This window comes from Babylonia areolata, chromosome 26, assembly GCF_041734735.1.
Source record: "Babylonia areolata isolate BAREFJ2019XMU chromosome 26, ASM4173473v1, whole genome shotgun sequence".
Taxonomy (NCBI): domain Eukaryota; kingdom Metazoa; phylum Mollusca; class Gastropoda; order Neogastropoda; family Buccinidae; genus Babylonia; species Babylonia areolata.
In genome coordinates this window covers 41,324,256-41,349,255 of record NC_134901.1, presented here as the reverse complement: position 1 = coordinate 41,349,255, position 25,000 = coordinate 41,324,256, and the positions used below count along the sequence as shown (strand labels likewise).

Here is a 25,000-nt window from a genome sequence, read left to right as displayed (position 1 = left end):
TGCAAGCGGAAGGCTCTTATACTGAAGAGGTGAATATTGACAAAGAACACCACAATTCTGACGACGGAAGCTAAAGGTTGGGTCATTCAGACACCCACTGGACATCCGAGGGGTCTGTGTAGAGGAGAAGAGAGGACTGGCCGTACTGAGTGAGTTAAAGTATCAACCATTGCATTTGAATGTTACTGCTTTACAAAACATAAAAAAAAAACACGGAAAGAAAGAATTAACAGCTGATGCTGATTATCTGGTTGTGGTTTTCCGCAATTTATCTTTATTCTTATCTTATCTGTCTATTATAATCAATGCGCAATACAGTAGGCTATGCTTATAATTATATTCAAAATAATGTTTCTTAATTCTTTCTGTTTTTGCATTAAGAATACCAGTTATTACCTGCAGTGTGTGGATGTATGTATGAAACGGTGCATGTGATAGTTTTTACATTTGTGTCTTCGTAATATTCGTAAAAGCTGTTGTTGACTTTTACAGTTATGGTCCCCATGTTGTTTACTTGTCTATGTTGTGATAATGCACCTGACCAAATTTCTTCAGTTAGAGATAATAAAGTTATTCTTATTCTTATTCATAGTAGAGGAGGCGGGCATTGTATGGTGATTTAGGAGGAAACAGAACACAATTATGAGGGGTGGAATTATCATTCTCTTTCCCAGGTTCAAATCTCGGTAACAGCGCCTGGTGGGTAAAGGGTGGAGATTTTTTTTCCGATCTCCCAGGTCAACATATGTGCAGACATGCTTGTGCCTGAACCCCCTTGGTGTGTATACGCAAGCAGAAGATAAAATACGCACATTAAAGATCCTGCAGTGCATGTCAGCGTTCGGTGGGTTATGGAAACAAGAACATACCCAGCATGCACATCCCCGAAAACGGAGTATGGCTGCCTACTTGGCGGGGTAAAAAACGGTCACACACGTCAAGGCCCACTCGTGTACATACGAGTGAACATGAGAGTTGCAGCCCATGAACGGTGAAGAAGACGAGAAGAAGACATCTTTCCAGCTCACGCAACACACAGTTCGGCGAGTAAAAGAGACTGAACGTATAATTATGATGAAATACGGAGACAGTTGACAGGAAGAGTACCATTTATCATTTCATGTCGACATGAAATGAAACACAGCACCGGTTGGTTGGTTCCTTCTTTTTCTAACAGGCCGGAACTGGCAGCAACAAAAGAAGGACAACCCGACCTTAAGGAAGGTCAAAACAAGGGGAGATGAATATGATCTGATATAAAAGACACAAATCTGTCAACTCTCTCTCTCTCTCTCTCTCTTCACAAGGGGCAAAGACCTTTTGCTGGAAAAAAAACATTCGTATTTGTAGATGTAACGTCTCTCTCTCTCTCTCCCTCTCTCTCTCTCTCTCTCTCTCCCTCTCTCTCTCTCTTCCTTTTTCTCACTCACTCTCTGCCTCTATCTCTCCCTCTCTCCCTCTCACTCCCTCTGTCCTTCTGTATCTCCATCCTCTCCCTCCCTCTCACTCCACGGTACTCTATGGCATACCGAGAGTGTCAGAAACACAATAATTTAGAGTGTCACTCGAGACTGAAGAAGGGCACACATACACTCACAGAGGACACACACACACGATGATTCATTGCTTCAACGAGATTATCTTTGCCCAGCTCTGCCGAAGACGGGTGGAGAGAGGTGGGGGGGACCGGGGGGCGGGTGGGGGGTGGCGGGAGAGGACATGGACAGGAGGTGAGGTGGGTGGTGATGATGGTGGTGGTGGTGGTGGTGGTGAGAGGACAGAGGGATTATAAGGATGGGAGAGAGAGAGGAAGAGCGGAAGGGAGGAGGGTGGGAAATTTGGGGGTGGGGGGGGTATGCTTTGTTGTTCTTTCTCTTCCTCCGTTCTCGTTTTCAGTGAGTGAGTGAGTGTGTGTGTGTGTGTGTGTGTGTGTGTGTGTGTGTGGTGTGTGTGTGTGTGTGTGAGTGAGTGTGTGTGTGTGTGTGTGTGTGTTTGTGTGCGCGCGCGCACGAACACCCGAACACACCCCTGCTTCATTACAGGTGACAAGATTGTGTGTGTGTGTGTGTGTGTGTGTGTGTGTGTGTGTGTGTGTGTGTACGTGTGTGTGTGTGTGTGTGTGTGTGTGTGTGTGTGGGTGTACGTGTGTGTGTGTACGTGCATGCATGTGTTCATGTATGTATCCGTGCGTTCGTGTGCTGATGTGCGGGTTAGAGATTAGGAGAGGAAGAGGAGAGAGGGGGGTTAAAACAATACAAGAAAGGAAGAAAGAATGAATGAATGAGTGAGTGAATCAGTTTGAAATCCTTGATCTACGCCGCAGATACGTAGAAGAAGTAGTAGTAGTCGTAGTAGCAGTAGCAGCAGCAGCAGTTGTAGTAGCAGCAGTAACAGTAGCAGTATTGGTATTGTTGTTATTTCAACGAACTCTGAGACATCTTTTCTTCTTTTTTTTCTTTTCTTTCTTTTTTTCTTTTTTTTTCTTTCTTTAATCTCCCACCCATTATGTCTTAAAAGTAGACCGTCTCCAGCATCAATGAAACTGAACTTCCGGTGGCATGATAACCTGAGTCTCTGTCTCTCATTCTTTATCTCTCTGTCTCCTTCTGTCTGTCTGTCTCTTTATGTCTTTCTCTGTCTCTCTCTCTGTCTCTCTCTCTCTCTGTCTGTCTGTCTCTCTTTCTTTATCTCTCTGTCTCCTTCTGTCTGTCTGTCTCTTTATGTCTTTCTGTGTGTCTCTGTCTCTCCCTCTCTCTGTCTCTCTTTCTCCCTGTCTGTCTGTCTCTGTGTGCCTGTCTGTCTTTCTGTCTCTCTGTCTTAATCTCTGTCTGTCCCTCTTTCAGTCTGTCTCTGTTTGCCTGTCAGTCTCTCTGTCTCGATCTCTCTCTCAGTGACTGTCTCTCTGTCTCTCTCTGTGATTGTCTGTCTGTCTGTCTCTCTCTCTGTGAGCAAATAGAAACTGGTTTATGGTTGAACCCTTTGCAGTTGGTACTGTGTGTCCCATGTGCTCAGGTGCGTCTGAAGGTGAAAAACATTTCCCGTTTCATTGCACAGCTTATGATGATATCCGATCAAAATGTTACTTTTTTCAAGATAGCCAGGGTAAACCCGCATAATCCCATCCAACTAATTTCCCTCAGATGGCGATCGACTTATCATCTCCCTAGCTAATTATCTAACACAAGCATATAGTTTACTTACGCCAGAAATCAATCATCTCATCAAACTAGATGTAATACCACCGATATACCATACTTGCTGTACATTGTGATCTTTGTCAATGTACTGGATGGTCGCGTAGTTACTTGTTTGTTTATTTGTTTATTTAATTTTCTTCTTCTATTGATGTTTTATCATAATCAATATTTGAATTCAGTTATGTCGCCTTTTGTGTACGTATACTGATTTGTACCCCCCTTGACAGAAGGGCTATTTGCTATTGTCAATAAAAATGTGTCAGTGTCAGTGTCAGTCTCTCTCTCTCTCTCTCTCTCTGTGTCTGTCTCTGTCTCTCTATCTCTGTCTGTTTCTCTCTCTGTCTCTGTGTCTCTCTCTGTCTCTGTCTCTCTGTCTCTCTCTGTGTCTGTTTGTCTGTCTGTCTGTCTCTCTCTCTCTGTGTCTCTCTGTGTCTCTCTCTCTCCCTGTCTCTCTGTCTCTGCCTATCTCTCTCTCTGTCTCTCTCTCTCTCTCTGTGTCTCTCTCTCTCTGTCTCTCTCTCTCTGTCTCTCTGGCTCTCTCTCTGTCTCTTTCTCTGTGTCTTTCTCTCTGTCTCTCTCTCTGTCTCTGTCTCTGTACGAGCGCATGCCCTTGTTCCCGCCATGACTCAGGTAAAGGTCGGAGCTGCTCGCCGTACCCCTTTTCTTACATCATCACCGTCATCCTTCACTCCAGCGTAACGTAACGTCTCCATAAACTTGTCACCTGCAACGAGTTGCCAGCCACTTTTCCTCCCCACCTGCACACCCCGTCTTTCTCTCTTCATCCTCATTAATCTCATTCTCTTCATGTATCCATTCTTCAAGAGGGACTCATCCATCAGTCCATCTCTCTCTCTCTCTGTCGCTCTTTCTCTCAGTCTCTCTCTCTCTCTCTCCCACTCTCTATTTTTCACCCCTATTTCTCTTCTCTCTCTCTCCCACTCTCTTCCTCTCTCTCCCTATCCCTCTCTCCCCCCTCTCTCTTTCTCTCCCTCTCTCTGTCTCTCTCTCCCTATTTTTCTATCTCTGTGTCTCCCCCCCCCCCTTTCTCCCTCTATCTCCCCCCTCTCCCTCTCTATCCTCTCCCTCTCCCACTCTCTCTCCCTCTCTCTCTTTTTCTCTGTCTGTCCCTCTATCTCTGTCTCCCTCTCCCTCTTTCTCTGTCTCTCTGTCTGTCCTCTCTCTCTTTCTCTCTCCCACTATCTATCCCTCTCTTTCTCCTTCTCTCTATTTCCCTATTTCTCTCCTCTCTCTCACTATCTCTCCCTCTCTCTCTCCTCCCCCTTCTCTCTCTCTCCCTCCTTCTGTGTGTGTCTCTCTCTCTCTGTCCCCCCCTCTCTCTCTCGCTACTGCTCCTTCCTGTCACGAGTGACCTGCATCTGTCCATCTGTTTCTCTGACAGCTTTCCCCCACCCCCCACCCCCGTCCTCCCACCTGTCCTGACCTACCCTGTATTCTGTCTCGACACAACACTCATCATCCAAGGATTTTCTTCTTTCTCCTTTCTCTTTTTGGCGTAACCACTGTCAGATCATACTCGTGCAATGTCTCTCTACCTGTCCATCAATGAGAGATGTATCCTAAATTCTAGTGCATCTGTGTTTGTGAGTAGGATTTTTGATTTAATGTTTGTACCTTTTTACGTACTATCCCCCCACCCGCCACCTCCCAACTCACTCCGAAAAGGCAACTGAGGGTCATTTGAAATCTCTATGAATATAATGTAGTCTCTCTCTCTCTTTTTCTGTGTCTCTATCTATGTCTTTCTTTGTCTTGTCTCTCTCTCTCTGTCTCTGTCTGTCTGTCTGTCTTTCTCGGCGCTGGCTCAACACTGATTCCGATTGTCGGGAGTTTCGCCCTCTCTCCCTTAATAAGCGGACGTCACACGCAAGAGCTTGGCGGAGTTGAGAAGAAAGGAGACTTCGTGCAGCAGCATATATATAATCCAGATTTAAATCCCAGGGAGCATTCAACGCTGACAGCAGCGCGAGATTTGCCCTGTCAATCAGTCCATGACGAAAGCCGCTCACCGCCCCCCCGCCCCCGACCCCCCAACCCTTATCTCCCCCCCCCCCCCCCCCACACCCCACTTTTTTTTCTTTTCTTTTTTTTCTTTTTTTTTCTTGCCTCCCACCTATTCTTCTCCCCTTACCCTTTCTTCAAGTATTGTTCGTGCTGTTGCATGAAAGGTTGTGGAGAGCGCTTAGCTTTCTGTTACCGATTGAGATCGCTGGGGAAGTGGCGAGGATGGAGGGGGGAGAGGGAGAGGGGGGGAGGGGGGGGCAGGCGGGGAAATGAAGTGGGGGGATGGGGGAGGGGGCGGGGTTCAGTTCAGTCGGTTCAGTTAACAAGGAGGTCTACAAAACATGATAAGTTTTCAGTTTCAGATTCACAAGAAGACGTCACAGCGTTCGAAACAAACACATATACGCTACACCACATCTGCTGAGCAGATGCCTGACCAGCGGCGTGTGGTCGAACAGATTCAGTTTGTTGCAAAGAAAGACGTGTCTGTGTGGTCTGGAGTTTCCCCTTTTCTGCCACACAATTCTCTGTGATACAGGAAGCCGTAAAGCTGAAAACATCTGTAGCGGGGATCGATGAGAGTTCCGATCGTTCAAGCCAGAAACTCTCAGCCCAAAAACTGTATGCGTGTTCTCTCTCTCTCTCTCTGTCTGTCTGTCTGTCAATCTGTCTGTCTGTCTCGGTCTGCCCGTCTCTCTCTCTCTCTCTGTATGTCTCGGTCTGCCCCCCTCCCTCTCTGTTTTTCTATCTCTCCATCTCTCTCTGTCTGTCTGTCCGTCTGTCTGTCTCCGTCTGCCCGTCTGTGTGTGTGTGTGTGTTTGTGTGTGTGTGTGTGTGTCTCGGTTTGCCCCCCCCCCCCCCCTCTCTCTCTCTGTTTTTCTATCTCTCCATCTCTCTCTCTGTCTCGGTCTCGGTTTGCCCGTCTCTCTCTCTCTCTCTCTCTGTCTGTCTGTTTCTCTGTCTCTCTCTCTCTGTGTCTCGGTCTGCCTCTCTCTCCGACTCTCTCTCTGTTTTTCTATCTCTCCATCTCTCTCTCTCTCTCTCTCTCTCTCTCTGTCTCTCTCTCTCTGTGTCTCGGTCTGCCTCTCTCTCCGACTCTCTCTCTCTCTCTCTCTCTCTGTTTTTCTATCTCTCTATGTCTCTCTCTGTCACTCCGTCTGTGTGGTAACCAGCCACGAGACACAAGCCGTGCAGTGTGCGACATATCTCAGCTTAAAACACCGGAGCATGTCGGTGACTGACACCTGAATGTTGAAGGCTTTGGTCAAACAATGGTAAAAACATAAACGCTCACACCACAGAGAGCACGATTCCGACTTACACGAACAAACAAACACACACACACACACACACACACACACACACACACCACACCACACCACACCACACCACACGCACGCACACATATTTCCTACCTCTATTACCACATGAATGAAATCACACAAACTCTTTTTAGTACGTTTGCCTCACCCACCAAGGACACAAATGAAGGAAAACGATACTTCATATACACACGTAGTCCACACACACACACACACACACACACACACACACACACACACACACACACACACACACACAGAGAGAGAGAGAGAGAGAGAGAGAGAGAGAGAGAGAGAGAACATATCACCGAGAAAACATGGAGAGAAACAAAAATATTAAAAGAAAGAGCACACACCATCCGAAAAAAAAAGGAAAGACAACAGACTAGCAGAAAGGGGTGATAGAGGAAAGAGGGAAAGGAGAGAGAGAGAGAGGGAGAGGGGGGAGAAAGAGGGGGGAGGGAGAGAGACAGACATACAGACAGATCATTCTACAGGGACTCACGCACAGCAAAGAAAATAAAAATCAGAGAACTAGAGAAGGGTGAGAGCAAACAACTTCAATCGGTAAAAAGTTTCTCGCCGCTGTTTTCATGTCTCCTGTCGGAACAGAGACGGCCTCCTTGGCGCTCGCTGGAATACACCCAACACACACAGCTGTGGCCTTCATCACCACCACTAATTGCCTATGATGAGAAGGGGCGTGGTCTTCATCACCACCAGTTACCCGTGAATGAGAAGGGGCGTGGTCTTCATCACCACCATTTACCCGTGAATGAGAAGGGGCGTGGTCTTCATCACCACCCCATACCCGTAATGGGAAGGGGCGTGGTCTTCATCACCATTACTTACCCGTGATAGGGGCGTGGTCTTCATCACCACCACTTATCCATGATGGGAAGGGGTGTAGCCTTCATCATCACTGCTTACCCGCGATAAATGCCACGCATAGAGAAAGAATAATAAAAAGAAAGGGAATGATGAAAGGGGGTGGGGATTAGAAAAGAAAAAAAAAATATGCAGACATACTGACAAGGACAAACATACAAAAGAGATCAGACAATGTAACTATTTCTCTCAGATTTAAACAACTATTTCAGGCAAGCAAACAAAATATATCTTTAATATAGTTTACGCTTTCACCTGTTTCTGGGGTGCTGAGGACAGAACGAACAGCTTGACCAGTGAAGACACAGCTCAACAACTGTTGGGTACACAACACGTGATACACGTACCCAAATTATTTACGCTGCCAACGAAATAGGGGAAAAACGAAAGAGAGAGAGAGAGGGGGGAGAAGAAAATAACGCATACCAATTCCTAATAAATTTTACAAGTTTCAGATGAATGTTCTACACCTTAACATTGTGGTAAACTTTTATTTCATTTTTGTTTTGTTTTTGTTTTTTTGTTTTGTTTACAGTAACAGTCAAATAAGCCTGTTATCTTATCGCATTAAGTTTTGAAAATTAAATCTTAAAGCTAATGTCGTCAACAATGATATCCATGCTGCAATCATGGCTGCAAGACATCTCATGTCTTTCAATGCGTAACTATTCTTGTCTTGGTTGGTAGCTTACGACTACTGCATCAGAATTTTATCACTCCACTAACAGAACATACGGTTCTATACCATTTCCTTCGATTTTATTTTTTAATTTAAATTTTTTTTAAATAATGTCTGATTCTTTTGTTTTCCCAGCACACTAATTTTACTTCCTTGGAGAAAAAAGTATTGAATCCAGCAAATTTTGTGAAAACATTTTTTCATATCTGTATGCACTTCGCCATAAATGTTTGCTGTTATTGTATAATGCTTGCTGAACATTTCTTTTTTTTTTAAATCATCTGCGTAAAGAATTATCTGGTCCAGACTTCAAAATCACATTCGCTTTTAAATACGTACTCGTATGTATAAGAATTCCGATCAACACTGACAACGGCGATAAACTCAAATACAGCAGCTTGCACGCACGGGCGGCCCGTTTCATGAGAAAAGTTGTGCAGCAAGAAGTGTTGTTGTCAGTACAATGCTTGTCAAGCGTTATTGCATGAGCAGTCTTCTTTTTTTTCTTTTTTCTTTTTTGGAACACTGCCCGGATCTTCAAGACTGTTGGCAGAAGGAGGGAGACGAAAGAAGTGGGTGCACAGCGATGAAGTCAGCTTTATTCCAGCGTCCTCACACATGTCTCTGCTGGGTGGGGAAGGAGGATAGGGGTAAAGGGATGAGCAGGGGGTGGGGGGGGGGGATTGGATGGGGAGCTGGGAGGGTGGGTTAAGACTATCGGGTGTGCAGGTTTTCGGGTGCATCTTTGTATTGGTGCTTCAGCAATATTTTTTTTCTCCACTCTTGGGATCTGTGTGTTTGCTTGTGTGTGTGTGTGTGTGTGTGTGTGTGATGTGGCGTGTTCATGTAAAGGTGTGCTGTTTGGCTCCTGGCGATGACATTTGACTGTGTGTGTGTGTGATCAGCACATTCCTTGTGTTTCTTTCTCTGTCTCTGCCTCTCTGTCCCTCTGTGTGTGTGTGTGTGTGTGTGTGTGTGTGTGTGCGCGCGTGCGCGCGCGTGTGTGTATGTATGTGTTTCAGTTTCTTGCTTTCTTTCTCCATCTCCACTCCTCTCTCTTTCCTGCTTCATATATCTGATTTTTCTTTCTTTATTTCTTGAGTTGTTATAGGCTACCTTCATTTTTAATCTCTCACAACTGCTGTCGGTCATGGTTCTCTCTCTCTCTCTCTCTCACTCACTCACACACACACACACACACACACACACACACACACACACACACACACACACACACACACACACACTCACACACACACACACACACACACACACACACACACACACACACACACACACACACACACATTCTCTCTCTCTCTCTAATTTGAAAAGAAAGGCCAGATAGGATAGAAAGGCGAATTAAAAAGCTATATATATTCGGTGTTTCTGACAGCCTTCATTGTCTTGCCTACGAACATGAACTGATTTGGTGTTTTTTTAAATTCTGCCTGTTTACTGCAAAGCGCCTCTTTGTGTATCTGATACTGTCTGAGTGCAGACATCGTTTTGTTGTTTTCTCTGCCATTGTCCTTACCTTTCGTTTGTTGTTTGTTTGTTTGCCTCTGTGTGTGTGTGTGTGTGTGTGAGTGTGAGTGTGTGTGTGTGAGAGAGAGAGAGAGAGAGAGAGAGAGAGTATGTGTGTGTGTGTGTGAGTGTGTGTGTGTGTGTGTGTGTGTGTGTGTGTGAGTGTGTGTGTGTGTGTGTGTGTGTGTGTGTGTGTGTGTGAGGAGGGGGAGAGAGAGAGACAAACAGACAGACAGAGGCAGGAACACACACACACACACGGACACACGCTTTCTAAATTCATGTAAGCGTAAGCTTCAATCCCAACAGAACATGTGTGTGCACCTGTATTCTCCCTCTCTCTGTCTCTGTCTCTCTCTCTCTCTCTCTCGCCATTGCAAAATTTTATATCTGAGATCGGAAAATAATGATTCCACACACTTCAGCTGTGGGGTTTCTGCCTAAATCTGAATACATCAATTTGCTGTTTGTAGTTTGTATTCTTTCCCTCTCCCTCCCTCCCTGTCTCTCTCCCTCTCTCTCTCTCTCTCTCTCTCTCTCTCTCTCTCTCTCTCTCTCTCTCACCTCTTCTTTTCTCTTCTCTTCTCTTCCTGTGTATGGAATATGACATGTGAATGACTGTTTTAATGGGGGTTTTTTTTTTCTGATTTTCTTTTCTTTTCATTTTTTCCCCCAGAGGGCTGGATATAAAATAACAGTATTGCTTATTCCATTACCTTATTCGTTCCGTTTCGTTTACTCCCTCTCCCCCCCCCCCCCCCCCCCCCCGTCACAGAGAGAGAGAGAGAGAGAGAGAGAGAGAGAATTGACAGCATAGCATTATCAATTTGTGTGTGATCGCGATATGATTTCGCAATGGGGCCTTGGTGTATTCTTACCCCCCCCCCCACACACACACACACACCCTCCCTCCCACCCCCTCTCTCCCTCTCTCTCTCTCTCTTTCTCGAATGTTGATTTATATTATGTTTCCTGATAATGTATTGTTCCCCCCTGTCACAAGGACTGTACAGTCAATGACAGTAAAACATCAAAGCGTCAAAAGCGTCTCTCTCTTTCTCTCTCCTCCACTATCTCCATCCCTCCCCCATACCTCACACCACCACACCCCCAACCCCCAACCCCCAAAACTTAAATACCACGTTGAGCAGCATTGTTGTCGACCGCCTTCAAGAGACGAGCTGCACGTGCGTTCATTCTAACAGCAGCAGAAAGGCAACGGTTTGGAAATGTGAAAAGGATCAACCTTTAGATTCCCCCCCCCATCCCCCATTCCCCCCCACCCCCGGCCTCTCCCCCAACATACCCCTCCCCCCTTTCCTGTCGACATTAAAAGGTTGGGTGGGATTTTTTTCTTGTGTGATTTGCTATTTTCTCCTTCCATCAGACATTGGTTGTGCACTGATGTCGCAGGTTCAGTTCCCAGACTGACAAAAGGTCAAACTGATGAGGAGAGAGAGAGGAAGATGGGAGTGGGAGAGAGAGGGGGGGGGCATGGGAAGGGGGGGGGGTGTCACAGCTCAGTCACCACCGATGTTAAGGGGATGAAATGGATTTGACATGGTGATGAACATAATGTATTGTAAATGCACAGGAAAGGGGGATGTGGATAGGCAAAAAAACACACACACGAATCACACACACACACACACACACACACACACACACACACACACACACACACACACACACATATTATTAAACCCAGTCAGCTAATACTGGAAGACAAACTTGTGGGACTGTTTGGGAAATTTGTCAGTAACTGCTGTCAAGAACGCCATAGCGTGCAAGAATGATTCAATGTCTTGTTCAGTATTTATCTTTTTTTTTCTTTTCTTGTTTTTTTGTGCGTGGTTTCATGTACCTTTGCATGCGTGTCTTATAAACCTTTTTCAGGTTTAATTGACATTAAAATTGATTCTGATTCTGATTCACACACACACACACACATACACACACACACACACACACACACACACACACACACACACATACACACACACACACATAACACGCACAACACACACACACAACACACACACACACACACACAAACACACAAACACACACGCACATAAACACGCGCGCGCGCGCACACACACACACAGAGTTATACTAACACACACACACACATACACACACACAAGCACGCACACACAAAAACACACACATACACGCGCGCATGCACGCACACACACACACACACGCACGCACACACACACACACACACACACACACACACACACACACACACACACACACACACACACACACTAAGATGTTTCGTCATGATTGGAGTATCAAGGAAGAGGACATGAACTTTACCTGTCATTGATAGATAGAAGGCGTCAGCTTTGTTGAAACAGAACGTCGATAAAATGGATGGGAAAATATCATGAATAAAGCGAGAAGAAAAATATAAAGGAAAGGAAATGGAAAGGGAAGTTTTATGTCATGTTTCAATTTTCACTGTTTAAACGTGTGTGTGTGTGTGTGTGTGTGTGTGCGTGTGTGTGAGCATGTGTGTGTGCGTGTGTGCGCGCGCGCGTGCGTGCTTGCGTGCGTGTGTGCGCGCGCGCGTGTGTGTGTGAAATTCAGATCGACCAGAGGTTTCTAGAAATCTCCCGTTCCACTTCCTTATTGCACATTGATGATGATGATGATGATGATGATGATGATGATGATGATGTGTGTGTGTGTGTGTGTGTGTGTGTGTGTGTGTGTGTGTGTGTGTGTGTGTGTGTGTGTGTGTGTGTGTGTGTGTGTTCGTAGCTTGTATACACACACAAACACACGCACACATTTATTTTTCAAGAGACTGGGTCAGACATCAACAAGAAAGCCCCATGACGGGAACATTATCATAAATAAATAAGTAGTATTTATTTTATCATGTGGGCTGTGGACGTACACCTTCATTTCAGACAATAAATTGATAATAATACGGTGCACGTGCTGCGACGGTAATTATCAGAAACAGGACTGTCAGTTTTGAGACAGGTTTGTACACAATGTTTGTTGCAGTTAATGCTTAGTCCTTAAAGCTGTGTGAGAAGAGCTAGATTTGGCTGTTCTGATTCTATGACTCTCCCTCTCCATGTCTCTCTCTGTGTCTCTTCCCGTCTCTCTCTCTCTTTCACACACACACACACACACACACACACACACACACACACACACACACACATACAGACACACACACACACACACACACACACACATACAGACACACACACACTCACACACACACACAACACAACACACACACACACAAGCACACACACACACACACACACACACACACACACACACACACACACACACACACACACACACACAACACACACACAACATACACACACACACACACACACACACACACACACACAACACACACACACACACAACACATACACACAATACACACAATACACACACACACACACACACACACACACACACACACACACACAGTTTATTAAATCTTTATTTCTTTGTATATATCCTTTCACTTCCTTGTTTACTTCCTCCTTCATCCATCCATCCATTCATTAATTCATCCCATCCTTCATCACTTTTTCTGTTCTCATCATTTAATTCTGTTCCTTTTTTTGGCCATAGCCCCTCGTGAAGGAGTGTACGTTGATATTCATGTACATCAAATCCACAGCAAAATGTTATACATCATACAAATCACATCAGCGGTCACGTCAAACGAAGTTGATGTTAGAATCACTATGATCTTGTTAAGAGAGAGACAGAGATAGAGAGACACAGAGAGAGAGAGAGAGAGAGAGAGAGAGAGAGAGAGAGATGCGTACGAAACTAAACGAAATTTAATTTTAAAATGGTAAATGAAACGCCCCCCCTAACCCTACCCTCACCTCTCCCCCTTCCCTCCGGCCCCTCCCCATTTTTTTCTTTTTTCTTTTTTTTTAACATCCGGCCCTCTGAGCAAACTGGGAGAGAAAAAAAAGTGAATGCCAAAACATTTACAACAGCAGAATATAATTATGAAATTATATAAACATTTTGTACGAGACTCACAGAGACAGAGCGAGAGACAAACAGACAGACACTCGGACAGAAAGAGAGAGTGATAAAAGAGAGAGAGAGATGGGGGTGGGGGTACAGAGAAGTATATATGCGAACGCGAACGCGTACAATCACACACAGTCGTTTTTCTTATCGTCATAAGTAAATTGAATCAGAGCAGCTGAGAACATGAAGAAGAAGGCAATGCTCAGAAAAAATTGAAAAAAAATGGTTGAGCCATCCCGACTAACATCAGTAGATACTACACGGTCGCATTACACAAGCACACGCATGCAGGCACATGCATAGGAGCGCGCACGTGCGTCCTAATCACACAAGCACACACACACAGACATATACATACATACATACATAAATACATACATACTTACATACACATATTTTAACTCACTCAGTACAGCCAGTCCTCTCTTCTCCTCTACACAGACCCCTCGGATGTCCAGTGGGTGTCTCAATGACCCAACCTTTAGCTTCCGTCGTCAGAATTGTGGTATTTTTTGTCAACATTCACCTCTTCAGTATAAGAGCCTTCCGCTTGCAATATTTTGATGGTGGTAATTGGGGTGAAACGCTGTTAACGTCGTCTCTTTCGCCGTTCGTATGGAGAGAGTTAATGTACTTTCAGGAGAGTGGCGTGGGAGGTGGGAAATTAATGATTAGATGAGGCGAGGGTGGAGTAGGCAAGGGGATGGTTTTTCGTTTATACTCAGACGTGGGGGTTGATGTTAAATGAACACGAAATGGGAAAAAAAAAAGATCAACGAATACACGCGCGCACGCATGCACGCGTAGACGTACGCGGGCAGCACTCTTTCTCTCTCTCTCTCTCTCTCTCTCTCTCTCACACACACACACACACACACACACACATATATACACACATATAAATACATTCATACACACATACTCACACAGTTTTTGACATTCACCCCTATCTCTCCTCCACACGCACGCCATATGCTCGATCTTCGACCCTCCCTTCTTTCCTTCCTTCCCTCCTTCCTCCCTTCCAGACACCTCAGCAATCTACACTAGTCCTAACCGTGATACATCTGTTCCTCCCTCCTCGACCCCCTGCCCTTCACTCTGAGAACGAGTTCTCAGCCCCGTCCGGCTATATCCAGTTCCTTGGTGCACCATACACTGCTAAAGGCTACATTTCTTTTATTCTTTTTTTTTTAACCATCCTTTTAAATTCCATTTTGATAGGTGAACATTTTACAACAACAAAACCTTAACAGACATTTAGAAAGCAAAAGAAAAAAAAAAAGAAACATGGATAAACGGACTGACAGATAAAGAAGAAAAAAATAAAAGAACCCACCCCTACCCCTCAAAAAAGAAAAAAAGACAATCTCCCCCACCCCCACCCCAAATAACAACAACAGCCAAGCAGCTGGATTATACATTTTCTTCTTCCTTCCTCGTTCGCCTCCCGTTAGATGAACAGCCCGGTGTCCTCGATGAAGGCTGCCGTCCGTCGCAGCTCCTCCAGGGTGCCGTACAGCTTGACTTCCACTGCTGTCGGTGTTGGCCAGTACTTCCTCCTGGATGCTGCATGCGTCGTACAGTCTTGAAGGATGTGGTCGGTTGTCATTGGTCCCTCACCACAAGGGCACTCTCCACTCTGTCCAATGCCAAATTTTGTGTGTATGTGGTGGAGTAGGCGGAAGATCTTGACGTGTTCCCGTCGTTCCAGCAAATGGTATCTTTCTTCTGGGTTATATTTGGGGTGCTGGAGGCGCCACTTTATTCCTTGCTGTGCCTTGATGATTGTCTTGACATAGGTTGGTTATAATCAAGGAGTGCGGTCCATAATTTCTTAAAGTCGTATACAAACTGTTAAGGAATATAAACTGTCAAGTATCTGTCTCAAAGTATGTTGCTTGATTCTCGTAACTTCGTAAGAAAAGGCAACATTTCAGTTCTCCCCGTGAAAGACTGTGCTTGACACATCTGTTCATGATATCAGAAAGGTTGTCTTCGTGCTTTTCACACCGATCTGGTGTGACGTTGAAAAATGAAATTGTGGTGAGTTGGGGTGTACATGTGGGCGGAAAAAAGCTGACTTTTCTACTGGAGTTTATTTGTGTCAAAAGGTTTTGATTTTGTAGCGCTGGGTGCATTTGTGATTCGTCCAGCTGCTATACACTCGAGGTTCGTGGGGGAAACGCTGAGACTTTCCTATGGATAATCATTAATTTGAAAAGCTCTGTGTTGTTGTTTTTTTGTTTTGTTTTGTTTTGTTTTGTTTTTTGTTGTTTGTTTTTTGTTGTTGTTGTTGTTGTTTTTTGGGGGGAGCGGAGGGGGGGGGGTTGTTGTTTTTTTTCGAGAAAACAGTTGTTTTCGTAGTGAAGAAAGCAACCATTGCAGCTAATAATCCACCATAGAAACGGCTCTGAGAACTGCAGGCGCAGGGGTTGGAAATGCGCGGGGGAACGTGGGCGATGCTTTTACGGCTGTTGTTTCGCTATGTAAAGGTCAGTAGTTCTCATCTACCTCTTGTAAACTTTCTTCTTCTTTTTTTTCTTTCTTCTTCTTTTTTTTTAACCAGCCGATCTCTGCTTGAGGAGAACGTCACAGTGCAACACCGGCAGCGATCACAACGACCAACTTCCATTGCCCTCAGTGACCAACTTCCAGTGCCCTCACACAAACATATCATCACAACGACCAACTTCCACTGAGTGCCCTCACACTGACATATCATCACAACTTCCGGTGCCCTCACACTGACATATCATCACAACGACCAACTTCCACTGAGTGCCCTCACACTGACATATCATCACAACGACCAACTTCCGGTGCCCTCACACTGACATATCATCACAACGACCAACTTCCGGTGCCCTCACACTGACATATCATCACAACGACCAACTTCCACTGCCCTCAGTGACAAACTTCCGGTGCCCTCACACTGACATATCATCACAACGACCAACTTCCGGTGCCCTCACACTGACATATCATCACAACGACCAACTTCCGGTGCCCTCACACTGACATATTATCACAAACTCCAAAGACTAAAGCGCGGCAAGAAAAATTTTTAATGTCCATTCAATAGACGGTCAGACAGATACTATACTAGGCCAACGTCAATGTAATAGAGCGTATGCTTCGTGAATTTAAAACAACAACAGCAACAAACTTCCAATGCCCTCACTTCTTCAGACAGAGCGACCATCGGCTGAGTTCATCGATGGATTTACAATATTAAAAAAAGAAAAGAAAAAAAAAAAAAGGTTGGAGCTCCCATCGTGTTTCACGGCCATTAGGGCAGTCATTTCATATCCACTGTGTCTAGGGTTCGGTATAGGAAGGCGGGGCCCAATCCTCTCATTCCGCTTTTTTTTTCTTTTTCTTTTTGCTTTTTTTGTTGTTGTTTTAATCTTGAAGTCAGGTTCCCCAATCACACAAGGGTTGCATTAGGAAAATCGGAGTTAAGTGCCTTTATCCAGGACACAACACCATGTCAAAACGGGGACTCAGCCCTGATCACTGATGAAACTGAAGTCCAACGCCTGATGTGTATCATATGTATGTATGTATGTATGTATATATATGTAGCCGTGTACCGAGTGGTTACTGAAGGGTACGGCACAATCTCAGCCAATGACGTACCGCGACGCGACATTGGGCGAGCTGTGAGCAGGTGTCTGGCGAGGACAAAATGATGTAAGCAGAGTGACGTCACATATTCTGTGCAAGGGTTAGGACAAGAAACGTCGTCTGCTCTGGTTTGTGCGTGAATAGTGTTGGAGCAAGATATATATATATATATCTGTGTGTGTGTGTGTGTGTGTGTGTGTGTGTGACTTAGTTTGACTGAAGTATAGATTTTAGCCCGGCCGGCAGCCGCGTGACTGATGTGAGATAGTTTGAAATATGTATTTTAGCAAATGTGATGTGAGACTATGTCTATTCATTTATTTTATTCTATCATATTTTAATTCATTTTTATTCTATTTTATTTGCTATACATTTTTTTTTTTTTACTGATGTCACTTAGTCTTAAATTTGTATACCTTATTGTGAAGCGCGGCCGTGAGCCCCATTTGAGACGGGTGTACGGCGCTATATAAGCCTGCATCTTATTATTATTATTATTATTCTGCCACGGCGCACCCCCTTAGACTCTGCGAAAACTACAGGCGTTGGGGCTGGGATGGGAACAAGAGCAATGCTTTCACAGCTGTTTCGCCACGTGCCGATCAGTTCAGTCGCTCCATCGACCTCAATAGAAGGTTCGCTCCCTTGTTTTCCTCAAACGAGCTTCTCTCTTCGAGGGTGCCAGTGTTTGAATTTCACACGATTGAGAAAAATCAATGTGATTCAGGGACACTGTTTTTCTTTAAGAACAGTGATCATCATGTCGTAGCAATGAATCTCGTATTGATGATGCGGAAAGTTTAACGTGGTGCTTACTAGTTGTTCACACTGAAGACAGGACATGTCGAATATCGCAGTTGAACTGAAAACTGAACAACTTGAACACAACAATGCAAACAACGTATTACACGAGTGACCGACAAGAACTGATATCACGCATGAAATTGTAAAGCAATGATATACTGGTATAAAATCAAAACACAGTTGTGTGTCCTGGTGTGTCAGTGTGTGTGTATTTGTAAATGTGTGTTCTGTGTGTGTGTGTGTCAGTGGGGGGGGGAGAGGGGGGGGGGGGGCGATAAGCTAGAATAGGTGTGTTATCATTCTTTAATAATATGTTTAGCGAGCTTGTATCTTTAGAGCTGTTAGATTCCTCACATTATTCACACTACATGCATTGTTAAATGCGCTTTCGGCCGAGCCCGGCCGCCGCAGGGCAACTTGAGCGGTCACATCAATACACATTACAATCACATTATCATTGTTAACAGTTTCTGTTGTCGCGGATTTCAGTCAGTGCAGGCGAGAACAGTCAGACCCAACAGAAAAATCTTCAGCTAGCTGAGCACGCCATGGAAAGGCGGAGTTTGGCTCAATATTCTGCACGCTCTTTTCAGAAACAGACAGCATAATCACCGTCAGGCAGATCGTCGAAAGGTCGCGAAATACCACGCGCAAGCAACAAAACGACTCGGACAGACAGACAGACAAACAGACAGAGACACACACACACACACACACATGCACGCGCGCATACACAGACACACCCACAGTGACACAGAGACACAGACGGACAGACACACACACACACACACACACACACACACACACACACACACACACATGCACGCGCGCATACAAAGACACATCCACACACACACACACACACACACACACACACACACACACACACATTCACGCGAGCCCGTGTGTTTGACAGCCATGACAAAACACAACTCGAAACACGGCATGTCCCCTTCGGTTTTTTTCCATTTCACGCAACAAGCCAACAACTCCATCAGGAAATGTAGTGCCACAGCCGCACAACCCCTTCACCACCACCACCCCCTCACCCAAACCCAACCCTCCTTCCTCCCCGTGCCACCCCTCCTACCTCTCCCATCACCCAGTTTTTCACCCCGCCATCTCATCAAGCTCAAGTGCTCCCTGTCTCTGTTTCTCTCTCTCTTCTGTCTCTTTCTCTGTTTTTCTGTCTCTCTGTTTCTCTCTATCTGTCTCTGTCTGTCAGTCTGTCTGTCTGTCTGTCTCTCTCTCTCTCTCTCTTTCACGGCAGTCAGTACCCCTCAGCCCCCACCAACCAACCCACCATCCCCCCTGAGGGACCAGCGGAATGACTGCGCCCACCTCCCTCCTCTTCCTCCCTCCCTCTTCTCTCCCTCCCTCCAAACGCCCATCATTCGTTCCCTAAACCCCCTGTCCCCCATTATCACAGCATCCCCCCCCCCCCCCGCCCCACAACCCCTCCCTCCTTTCTGTTCGTTCTCAGCACCTCCACTGCCGCTTCTCCCAACGTATTACATCTGACAGGCCCTGACACAGATCGATTCAGGAGAGAACGTCGTCACATCACACGGCTTCTCTCCAGCCCAAAAGATCTACAGCAAAGTCAGCGGTGAAATCAAACTTCTGAGCGCGCCGAGTGAGTGCAGCCAGAAATAGAAAGGAGGAATTTCTCAGTGTCAGTGGTGCAGTGTTGTGACCCGGGAATCGACACAGCTGTGTGACGGGCGCAATAGCCGAGTGGTTAAAGCGTTGGACTGTCAATCTGAGGGTCCCGGGTTCGAATCACGGTGACGGCGCCTGGTGGGTAAAGGGTGGAGATTTTTACGATCTCCCAGGTCAACATGCGTGCAGATCTGCTAGTGCCTGAACCCCCTTCGTGTGTATATGCAAGCAGAAGATCAAATACGCACGTTAAAGATCCTGTAATCCATGTCAGCGTTCGGTGGGTTATGGAAGCAAGAACATACCCAGCATGCACACCCCCGAAAACGGAGTATGGCTGCCTACATGGCGGGGTAAAGAACGGTCATACACGTAAAAGCCCACTCGTGTGCATACGAGTGAACGCACGGAAGAAGAAGTCACGGCTGTGTGTCGGTCGGTGCTGGCTTTATGCCTGGCCCTGAAGGGGTCAGTCGACCTGCTGTCATGAACAGTATCACTGAGTCCCCTTGCTCAGGACTGACAAGCACCGCAGCTGAGCTTTGAGCTCTCAGTGTCACTCTTGTAGCGCTCAGCACTAAGTTCCGAGTAGCACGTGTGTCCGCCAGTCAGTGTGCACTGACGCGCGCCGGCGCAACTCCGACTGCCCGGCGGACTGACTGACGGACGCGCAGATGGGAGGTGGAGATTGTGTGACGCGCGAATCCACACACACACACACACACACACACACCAGGCACGCTCTCAAGCAACACACACACACACACACACACACACACACACACACACACACACACACACGCACGCATGCACGCACGTACACGTGTCTGTGTGTAGGCACTGCTTACAGTGTTGACAAACTTGGAGTGTGCACAGTTTGCTGATACGCACACAGAGAGCTGATGGAGAATCGTTCTGTAGACTATTCGGTACACATGCGTTTGCTCACACACACGGTGGGAGGGCCAGGGTACGCTCACGCACTGACACACACTCACGCGCATGCACACACACACACACGTACGCACGCACGCACGCACACACACACACTGCAATTATATGACTCCTTCCCTGTCTCAGTCATCCGACCATCTCTTTTCATCACCCCCAACCCTAACGCGCACGCATACACATACTACATCCCCTCACCCCCACCCCCCGTCTAATATCAAGTTAACAATGAAAAGACGTTAAACTAAAGAAAGAAAGAAACACACACACACACACACACACACACAAAATTTGCCCACGTGTATGCGGCATACTAGGCAGTTTACACGCATATCCACATGCTCTCTCTCTCTCTCTCTCTCTCTCTCTCTCTCTCTCTCCATCCCTCTCTCCTTCTACACCCCCCTCTGTCTCTCCGGAGCTCCCTCCCTACCTCTCTCTCTTTTTCTCTCTCTCTCTCCCTCCCTCTCTCTTTCTCCCCCCCTCTCTCCCTCCCTACCTCTCTTTTGTCTCTCTCCCTCTCTCTCTCTCAGCCTCTCAGTTACTTCCCCCATCGATAAGCCACTGATCAATAAACAACATTGACCTTGCACTACATGAACACCGACATCGCCAACTCAGCACGCCTTACCTCTCTCTCTCTCTCTTTCTCTGTCTCCTCTCTCTCTGTGCGGTCTCTCTAGCTCTGTCTCTCCTCCTCCTCAGTCAGTCCTCCGCTGACAACAACGACGACAACATTGAGCCAGAGCCGCCACCGCCACCGTCACCGTCACCGTCACCGCCTCCGTCCGCCTCACACGCACCACGAGAGAACTGCCACAACAAGAAAGCCCTCTTGGATTTCAGTCACTCACAACAGTGGGCGGCACTCCGGTTCTGTTTTAGCTGTGCCGCTACACACACACCACCACCACCACCGCCACCACTGCCAGCAGTCAGTCAATGCTCCTTGCTCGTCTTCTGTTCTGTTCGAGCGAGCACTGGCTACACAACACCACAAGCAGCACGCTCTCCCAAGAACATTCGTGTAACCTCTGGCACAAGTAAGACGCAGGCAAGGGTGACCTTACAGTAACCTGGCAGCAGCAGCAGTAGAAGTAGTAGTATAGTAGTAGTTGCGGTGTGGCGATGGTGGTATTTGAACGGAACGAGTCTGCTTGGACTGTGTTATTTATTACCCTGATTGACCAACACTAAAGCAGCTTACGAAGCTTCACCACCACCACCACCACCGCTGTTGCTGTTGCTGCTGCTGTTGCTGCTGCAGCTGCTTAAGCGCCGGCTTATCCCATCATCTCCCACCACCACCACCACTACCACGTGTGAGCGGCTGTCGAAATCGTCGATCGTTTTGTGTTGAGCTTATTAGCAGTGAGTCGGGCTTCCCCCCTTCTTCATCAGTCTCTTCTGTTCTCAGTCATCCTTCTTCGTTGCCTGATACCCCTACCCTCCCCTGGCCTTCCCCGTCTCCATTGCGAACGTGTGTGTGTGTGTGTGTGTGTGTGTGTGTGTGTGTGTGTGTGTGTGTGTGTGTGTGTGTGTGTGTGTGTGTGTGTGTGTGTGTGTGTGTGTGTGTGTGTGTGTGTGTGTGTGAGAGAGAGAGAGAGAGAGAGAGAGAGAGAGAGTGGGATTAGTGGTAGGGGCAGGGTTATCTTTTCCTCGATCGATGCTTTTTCCCCCTGTGTCTGTCTGTCTGTCTGTCTGTCTCTCTCTCTCTTTCTCTCTCTCTCTCTGTCTGTGTTTCTGTCTGTCACTGTCTCTGTTTCTGCCACGGTCTCCCCCTCTCAGTCTCCCGGTTCTTTCTCTCATTCCCTCTATATGTCTGTCTGTCTGTCTCCAGTCTGTCACTATTTCGCATGCTGTCTGCCACCCTCACCCCCCGCATTTCTCCCAATCTCCCTCTCGGCTGTCACTGAGTCTCCGCCACCACCCCCCACCCCCACTTCCTCTGCCGGGCAGTCCTCTTCCGCCCGGTGCTTCTAGGGGCCCGCTGGCTATCGATCTGTCCCCCCTCAGTTAGCCCCCCTCCCCCTCAGCCCCTCCCCCTTTTTAAAAGCTAGTCGATCAGAGCTCGAAAAGGGCGGGTTCACGCGATGGGGTTGATGGGTTCTATAATCATTTCCATAATCTGTCCATTGATTGTTCTGCCTGTACTGTCCGTGTGTGGGTGTGCAGAACGAACAAGAAATTATTGTCAACCGGACCCCGGGGACTGAACGTCAACAGGTCACTGTTTATCCTACCCCCCCCCCCCCCCCACTACCCCCTCATCAAACTACACTCCAGCCACACCCCCAAAATAGAAATAGATAAATGAATGAATGGATAGAATAAACAAATATACTGATAGATAGATACATAGATAAATAAGTGAATGGATAAACGGCGTCAAATCAATAAATAAACCGTGTTGTGTTGTTGTTTTTTTACAAGCGTGCATAAAAGAACCTTCGACAACAACTGAAAGTGTGGGTGGGGGTGTGGGTCAGTGGAGAGAGAGAGAGAGACAGCCTGCAATTCTCAGCTATGCCAGTGCCGGAGTAACAAAAATAGATTATAAGACTGATCGTGGCATTTAGCGGTCATCATCAGCTTTCCCATGACCCAATTACGTTCCTTGCTGAGCGTGCGGATTGAAAAATAGGTTTTAATTGTTTATATCCCATTTCAGTTCCTGCTAGACTAGTATTCACTGACATACATATGCTGGCGCGCACGTGCAAACACACACACACACACACACACACACACACACACACACACACACACACGCGGCATATCCTGTATAACCAAATGCCCTAAAATGATTTTATTTATGATCCAACAACAACAAAAAATAAAAACCTTATTCGTTCAAGCATGATTTGCAAGGCAACAAAGTCCACAAAATTGCCTGAGTAAATATTCAATCGATTGTGTGTGTGTGTGTGTGTGTGTGTGTGTGTGTGTGTGTGTGTGTGTGTGTGTGTGTGTGTGTGTGTGCTTGCAGTGCGTGCGTGTGTGTGTATGTGTGTGTGTGTGTGCTTGATAGAGAGAGGGAAGAGAGAGAGGGGGTGGGGAGGGGGGAGCTGAACAAAGGCCAAACGCAAACGACGAGTGGAGGTAAAAGAACAAAGTGTCCCACACTAAAGAGGCCATTGAAGGTGGCAGTACTTTCAACGACTGGGCAAATCGGGAATAGGTGAATCGGACCAAGGCTGGGTTGTATGAAAAATCTTAGCAGCGCTAAGTTTGCTTAGCGCTAAGAATTTTCCTAACTCTACACTCCTTCCATATCGACCTGGATACTTTCTTAGCGATAAGAAAACTTTAGCGCTGTTCGGACTGATCTCTCGTGCAACCCAGTCTTGCTCTGGGCAACCTAAGCTTTGAAGGTAAGGTCTGATGGGCGCAACAGCCGAGTGGTTAAAGCGTTGGACTTTCAGAGGGTCTCGGGTTCGAATCTCTGTAACGGCGCCTGGAGGGTAAAGGGTGGAGATTTTTCCGATTTCCCAGGTCAACATATGTGCAGATCTGCTTGTGCCTGAACCACCTTCGTGTGTATACGCAAGCAGAAGATCAAACACGCACGTTAATGATCCTGTAATCCATGTCAGCGTTTGGTTGGTAATGGAAACAAGAACATATCCAGCATGCACATCCCCGAGTATGGCTGCCTACATGGCGTGGTAAAAACGGTCATACACGTAAAAGCCCACTCATGTACATACGAGTGAACGTGGGAGTTGCAGCCCACGAACGAAGAAGAAGGTAAGGTATAACGTGCTCAGTCCTGCTGGCCAAAAGTTCGAAAAATGAAGGGGGAAGTGAAGAAGTTTAGACCTGACCACAATTGACTTTGTGGATTATCCAAAGTACTACCAAGTCCTGTTACTGACTATGCACAGTACAGTATAGTGAGGCTGACCGAGTTATGGTTGGTCGCTTACTGAACTGCGTGTGTCGGGGCGGGAGATCAATCGTTATGATCGTATTCTTGTGCGAAGTGCAAGCTGTGCATGGGGGTATGTATAATAAAGGTTGGAGGGACTTGATCACATCGATCATGGGACCGCTGAACTTCTTTGAACACGCACACAGTTGTCAGCGTGTGTATCGGACACTGGCGAGTCTGTTGGACATCAATGACTAGCACTGAGAGGTGTGCGGTGTGAACTGAAAATCCCATCCGGTTCGAGTTGCCGCTGCTAGTCAGTAACACACACACACACACACACACACACACACACACACACACACACACACACAAACACAAACACAAACACGTACGC

The 25,000-nt window shown here is 46.6% G+C and overlaps 1 protein-coding gene across 3 annotated transcripts in view; it reads right to left on the bottom strand.

Moving 5' to 3' along the window:
- The window catches only part of LOC143300173 (carbonic anhydrase-like), a 68,285-nt gene that overhangs the window by 29,318 nt on the left and 13,967 nt on the right, over nt 1–25,000 (bottom strand). Inside the window, exon 1 of one of the 3 annotated variants that reach the window (XM_076613728.1) lies at nt 21,361–22,016. The exons of 1 other annotated variant lie outside the window; for it this stretch is intronic. The gene's annotated coding sequence lies outside the window, so the exon portion shown is untranslated. Of the gene's footprint in view, nt 1–7,687; nt 7,708–21,360; nt 22,017–25,000 lie in introns of those variants that run through there. One more of the 3 variants, XM_076613730.1, reaches the window with a different exon arrangement.